This window comes from Aphelocoma coerulescens, chromosome 2 (genome assembly GCF_041296385.1).
Source record: "Aphelocoma coerulescens isolate FSJ_1873_10779 chromosome 2, UR_Acoe_1.0, whole genome shotgun sequence".
Taxonomy (NCBI): domain Eukaryota; kingdom Metazoa; phylum Chordata; class Aves; order Passeriformes; family Corvidae; genus Aphelocoma; species Aphelocoma coerulescens.
Window position 1 is genome coordinate 41,668,593 of NC_091015.1, and position 6,415 is coordinate 41,675,007.

Consider the following 6,415-nt stretch of genomic DNA (forward strand, 5'->3'; position numbering starts at 1 on the left):
AGATGCAAAGGTCTCTTGGCCTCAGTGTGTCACCCATGACTGAACACGTCCTCTGGAAGGCCACGGGACACCATGCACAGATTGTTCGGAGGCAGGCTGAACTGGTGAATCACCGGGGGAAGCAGTCAGTGCTCTCCCCCTCAGAAGCACTGCCTGTGTTTCCATGCCTGGACACAGTGCCTGCCTGTGATGCTAAGTGCTAAATGAGTAGAGGCATCCAGGGTGGTTTCTCAGCTGGAGGACTGGGCTCTGATGCAGCGCTCTGCTAATGCAGCTCTTCTCTCTTTGCTACCTATGGTAGCTCAGTAAGAATTAGCCTGAAAATCTGTACATCATGCTGCATTATGCAGCACAGGTGCACCTACCCCTAAGCGTGAAAAGACAGAGCAGGCCTAGAGCAGAGGAGAACAGCAGAATCCCCCATTTCTGCTGCCACCTTGGAGTACAGAAACACTGCTTCCTAAAGGAGCTTTTACTTGACTGCTAAAGATCCTTTTAACCAGGCCTTTTCCTAAGCACAAATTTAAGAAGAATAGAGAAAGCTGATCAGAAATGAAAATAGTTTTTTGACTATAGTAAAACACCCAGTAATGTTCCTGGCCTGTGAGGCATGAAAACCTCTTTAAAACTTCATTTCCAGTTGAAATTAAACCTGTGCTTCAGATGGTCCTAGACTTTTATTTATTATCAGAGGATATAAACTTTTTATGTATTTACGTATAATCAGCATTTTGGTTATCACTGAACTGTAGCTCAACATTATTAAAAGGAACACAAACAGAACTTGGGTAGTAATTTTCCCTACTCCATATTTCCAAAACAACTTTAATCAGAAGATGACACTACAAGACTATCAATTTCAGCAGTGAAAGATGCTTCCACAAACTGCTATTATTTTATCAATTTGCAAATAAGTCTTAGCTAAATGAGCAATTTAGTGCTACCAGTGCTATTCTATGCTCTGAAATTCCTCCAAAGAAAGTGGAATCATGGGTGTTCTTTTTCTTCTGTATAAGAACAAATTAAAGAAATTAGAGGATTCATGTCTTTATGGACAAAGAAGATACAAAGCTCAAAACCATATGAAATAGAGCATAGTTTGCCTAGGCGTTTTGGTAAGTGTGGTTTCAACTGAATAATTTATAATTGTTTCAGTGTATATGTGGTCCTGTTATGTATGTTCTACTTACTAATTAAGTAACTACATAATTAATAATATGAAGCTTCTCCATAGTTTTCAGTTGTTACCTCTCAGTTATTGCACAGAATGAGACCATAGGCATATGCAAATGCTTAGCTGAAGAGCAAAAATTAGACTCTGTTCCTGCAGCTGCTGCCTGTGGAGGCAGTGATTCGCTACTGTAATATTGCTTTTTGCTGTAAGATTACTTTTTTTGAATTTTTATGGACTTTCAGCTGTACGAGTGCAAGATCAAGCAGCTTTTCAGAAGGAAGAAAAAGAGGATGGTGTAGGCTGTGTTGAAAGAAGTAGAATCTAGGGAGGGAAGCAAGCTATTAGTCACAGAGCAGAATGCTCGATGGGCCAAACACTCAATAAAACAGAGTCAGTAACATCCTAGTCCTGCTCTGATTCTTACTTTCTTTTTCTCCACCACCATTCTTTTATGTCTGGATAAACTTTCTGTAGTCTTTTTCATGTATCACTCTTTTCATGGAAATTCTTTGATTCTTTTAAATTGCATTTTCTTTGTTCCTTCCTAAAGCCTTCTGCTTTTCCTATGACTGTCTCCCTTTAGTGCTGTCTCCCTGATAAATCACGCCTGCCTCCCTAATTTTTGTGTAAGCACTTCACCAGCTTTCCTTTCCCTTGATTATATCCAGTCCTTTTGTTAGATTTCTTCCCAAAGAATGGGAGTCTTGGGGACCTTCTTTCTCCCACAAAGCCTCTTCACCATCTACTCAGCCCCTTCCATGTTTCCCTTACTCTTTTCCTGACACTGAATTTTCATCCTTTTATTTAAGTGCCCATGCATTTCTCCATCTAGGTGCTGGATATGGAGCACATCAAACACTTTCATGATTTGTTTTGTCCTCTCCACACACTTGCCAAATGAGAATTATGTAGCTGATTTTTCAGTGACTCGAGGAAACTGCTTTTTTTGGTGACATTGCAGCTCGGTCAAAAAAAAAAAAGCCAAAGCCCCTGTTAGTAAGTGACAGCAAGGACAGATCCATACATCCAGTGACAGTAGGTGGCCAGAGCAAGTGGCTCCTTGTATTGTTCAGGCAGTTCTTTAGTGCCACAGGGTGGTCTGTAGTGACAATTTCCACAATACAGCTTTTGTGTATGTGTGTGTTGCTGCTTAATGGCCATTTTTATTGAAAACATTAGTAGAAATTTAGATGTGAGCAACCAAGTAAATATTCCACACACTTCCAGTTCCCACTGTCAACTGGGATAGTGCCCTTGGCCTTCCCTCCAGAACTTGCTGATTTCTTGTCCCCACTCTTCTCTCTGTAATGCACTGGAGACCAGGTTTGATTTTACCTTGACTTTGTTTACTTTCCTTCTTTCTTCTCAAATTTCTTTAGACTTCATTTTTATCCCCTTTAATATGACAGCAAGAGTGTCCAGCTCCATTACAGAAAAGGCTTGTGGCTCTGTTGAGATGTGGTGACAGCAAATGAGGCTAGCATGACTTTTCTAACTGCCTGGGACAGAAGTTTCCTTTATGCTAGTTGCTGCCAGGCCTGGGCACAGCAAAGGCAGGTCCTGGTGGATCTGCAGCACCTCAGACATTGCAGCTGCTGACAGGGTCTTCTGTTTTCCAGAAACTCCCTGGGCACTCTTAGGTATGGCAAGGTGCGTTTGGTCTGTGCAGCCAGCCAGAACCAGTTAGGACATGGGAACACTGTGTCTGCTTTTCTTCTCCTTTCCCAGTCCCTGGAGGTGCAGGGAAGCTTGCATGATATGGTTATGTTCCCCTTCTGTCTGTCAAATGTCTTACCTGTACATTTCACTGTCTGAGGAGGCCTATCTGGAAACAAGACTGGGAAGGGACATCAAACCTCTTGTACTTCCCTGCAGGATTTGAGTTCAGATTCCTGTCTGCTTCAGATTCATGGACCTTCTGTCTTCGACTTCTCTGCTTTGAAGATCAGGCACTCTACCTGCATCTAAATATTCTCTATTTAGGCCATCTTAAGCCCAAATTCTTTCGCCTCCCTGCCCTGCATTTACACCAGACTACATTTACATTGTGCCTAACATTTATGCCTCGTTCGTGTCACTATAAAACAGAAGAAAATCAAGCCTTACAAGTGTAAACAAGAAATCCTCAGAGACACAATAGCATTTCTACCCACTTTGATTTTCTTTTCTTGTAAGTAAAAGATAATTTTAAAAGCCTAATTAAAATTGATCTTGATTTTCTGAAACATTGAATGATGCTGTCCTAAATCAAAATTATAGCAGCTATTCTTTTAACAATCATGAGATTGAAGAGAAAAAAAAAACCTGTCAGAACAGCTAAGAAATATTATCAATATTGGTTTGCTGGCTCAGGAAACAATACCAGTCTTTGAAATGCAGAGTGGTATATTCTTATTCAGATAGGTGGCTTGCAGCAATCCAAGAAATCTATCCTACTGTTCCCAGAAGGATAATGTCACAAAAGCTAAATCTCAGCATGGCAGTAGCTGTGGCAGCAGCCTAGGAGAGGACTCACTGCAGGCTACATAGAAACAACAGATCATCAACAAATCCTGCCAGGGCTGAAGAAAGGACTGATGAGCTTTATGTAGGCTTCATGTATAGAGGTGAGGATGGAGGAGAAGCAGAAGGAAAAAATCCAACCCTCCCCAGTCCCAAAACTGAGTCAATCCTATACAAAATTTTAATAGCCACAAATGAACATTAGTATACACTAAACACTCTACAAAACGGCTTTTTAAAATGAAGAAAATTAGTGCAGTAACAATTCATTATACTAAGGAACATTGCTGTAATCTTAAATGCTTTCAGACCTGCTGCCCTAAACCAGCTGTCAATATATGTTAGTTGAAATATTGAAGCAGCTGTTGTCATTCACTGAAATATTTGCCAAAGTAGAGCTTGCCTTCCCGTAAATGATAACTTTTAATGCTGCTAATGAAGTCAAGTTCTGCTAATGCATTTGATATTTTTCTTGGAGTGAGAACTGCAGCTTTCTAGATTCCAGTCTGTAGCTGTAGTGCCATCCTGTCTGATTTTTATAGTTGCTTCTAAGTTGTAGAGTAGCCATTAAACTCAACTGCAATGACAATTTTGGAAATATAGTAATACTGTATGCTGGAGATAATTCACAAAGCCTTTATTACTTGAGTGCTTAGAAACAGAGAAGCACTGTAATGCCTAAATCCCACAAAAGCTGATTATTTTTCCCCTGAGCTTCAGACACAAATCAAGAAAATGCATCTGAATAGGAGGAAAGGAGCTGCAAAAACAGGATTGCTGAAAACATTGTCCTGGGCTACATATCTTTATCGTACATCCTATTTATGAGTTCTGAATTACTAGGGAACATTACTTAAAAAAAAAACAATTCCTCAGTGCATCGAATCTGATGCACTGATGTAATCATTATTGAAATAACTTATATGCTGCACACTTTTAATTTCTTATTATCTGTATATAAACTGTGAAGCAGCAAGAGACTACAGAACACACATACAAACACACACATACACACATATATATATATATATTTGAGATAGTAATCAATGAGCGAACAGCAGAGCAAAACCAAGACAAGATTTCATTCAAAAAGAATAGGGAAACCACAACTTTTTCAGAAGGAGCTGGGCTGGGGGTGGTGAAAAGCTCAGCATCCATTCATAGTAGACAAGCTCATCCTGAATGGACTATTTAATGCTGGATAAATGAAGAATGAAGAGTTGATCCCTCTAGGACATAAAGCCAGGTTCCACATATAGGAAGTCTTTTTAACCAACGTTTTTGCTTCAGTCAATAAATTAGCTTTTCTGGCTATATGAGATTCAAGGCAAGAGCAGCAAAACATTCACTTCTGTGTAATTACTGAAATGCCCCCTCTATGTCTTCTGTAACATGGAATTCAAGCAAGGAATACAAATATTGGCCTCTGGCTTTTCTGAGCCAGACTTTGGAGCTACAGAGAAACAATTCAGGAAAGGACACAGAATCATAGAAGCAATCAATGCTGAAAGACAAAAGCCCAAATATATATATATATATGTGTATATATATGTATATATGCACACCAGCCTTGCAAGCCCCTATTGAGATGCCTTAATAAGTGGGGTATACACATGAAATTCCCCCAGATGAGCTTTTCATTTTACTTATGGTGGCAGGGAAATAAAATATGGAGAGTAAATCCTCTCCAATGAAGTTTGGATGTAGGAGACAAAATTTAGGCAGATATGTGAGACACATGTCCACACTGATTTATAGTCAACACCTGCAATGTTTTAAGACCTTGGGTTTCTGGAGACTGACAAGAAATTAACAGTTAAGTTCACACCTCTGGCATGCTTTATACATGCTGTGTAGACTTCCTGGCACTTGCATTTTCTGGGATTAGTTATGTATTGGCAGGTTCACAGTCTCATATATGCACTAAAGCGTAAGAGAAAAGCCTCAGCATTTCTGAACTCACCAAAGTCTATTAAATACTTAGAAAATGCTTGTGGCACTAGGTAATTCCTACAAAGCTTGGCAAGACAGAAAAATTCCACCTACTTGCAAATTTTAAACAAATGTCTATTTTCCCACAGCTAGAAAATTCAAAGCATATAATTTTACAACTGTAAGTGGATACCATTCCTGAGAGTAGTGAAAACTCTTCTATTTATAAAATAAAACCCGTTCACCACTTAAAACTTGCAAAAATCCAGAGACAGTCACAAGACTGTACAAACTCAGACTGGTTCTATCTACATTTACTGGAAAACATGGCCTTAGGTAATAAAATAACAGGCCTTCCTTTAAAAGATGGCTTCATGAAGAGGGAGAAGGTCTCTTCCTCTGTGACTGGAAACTGTAGGCACGAACAAGTCACAGGACAAAAAGAAAGCCCCACCCACACGGATTACATCAACAGCTATGGGAAAAAGCTCTATAAGCAGTCAGTTCATGAGCCCCGCTTTCCTCTTCCACCCCCCATGTGTGTGAGAGACAGACAAGGCCCTAAATTAAACAAAAAGAAAAGAAAAATGAAAAAGTTAGTGTGTTTATGCAGAAATTCTCTTAAAAATAGCTTAACCAATAGCTTAAACCAAGCATCTGCTGCCTGAATGTTATAGCAATCACTACGACATATATTTCATTCTCTGAACAAATGTAGCTGTAATAGCTGTAGACAGCAAAGGAAAGCAGGATGGGTCACCAGAGGATCAAATATTTCAGAATTTCATTAATATTTGCTTGTTCTTA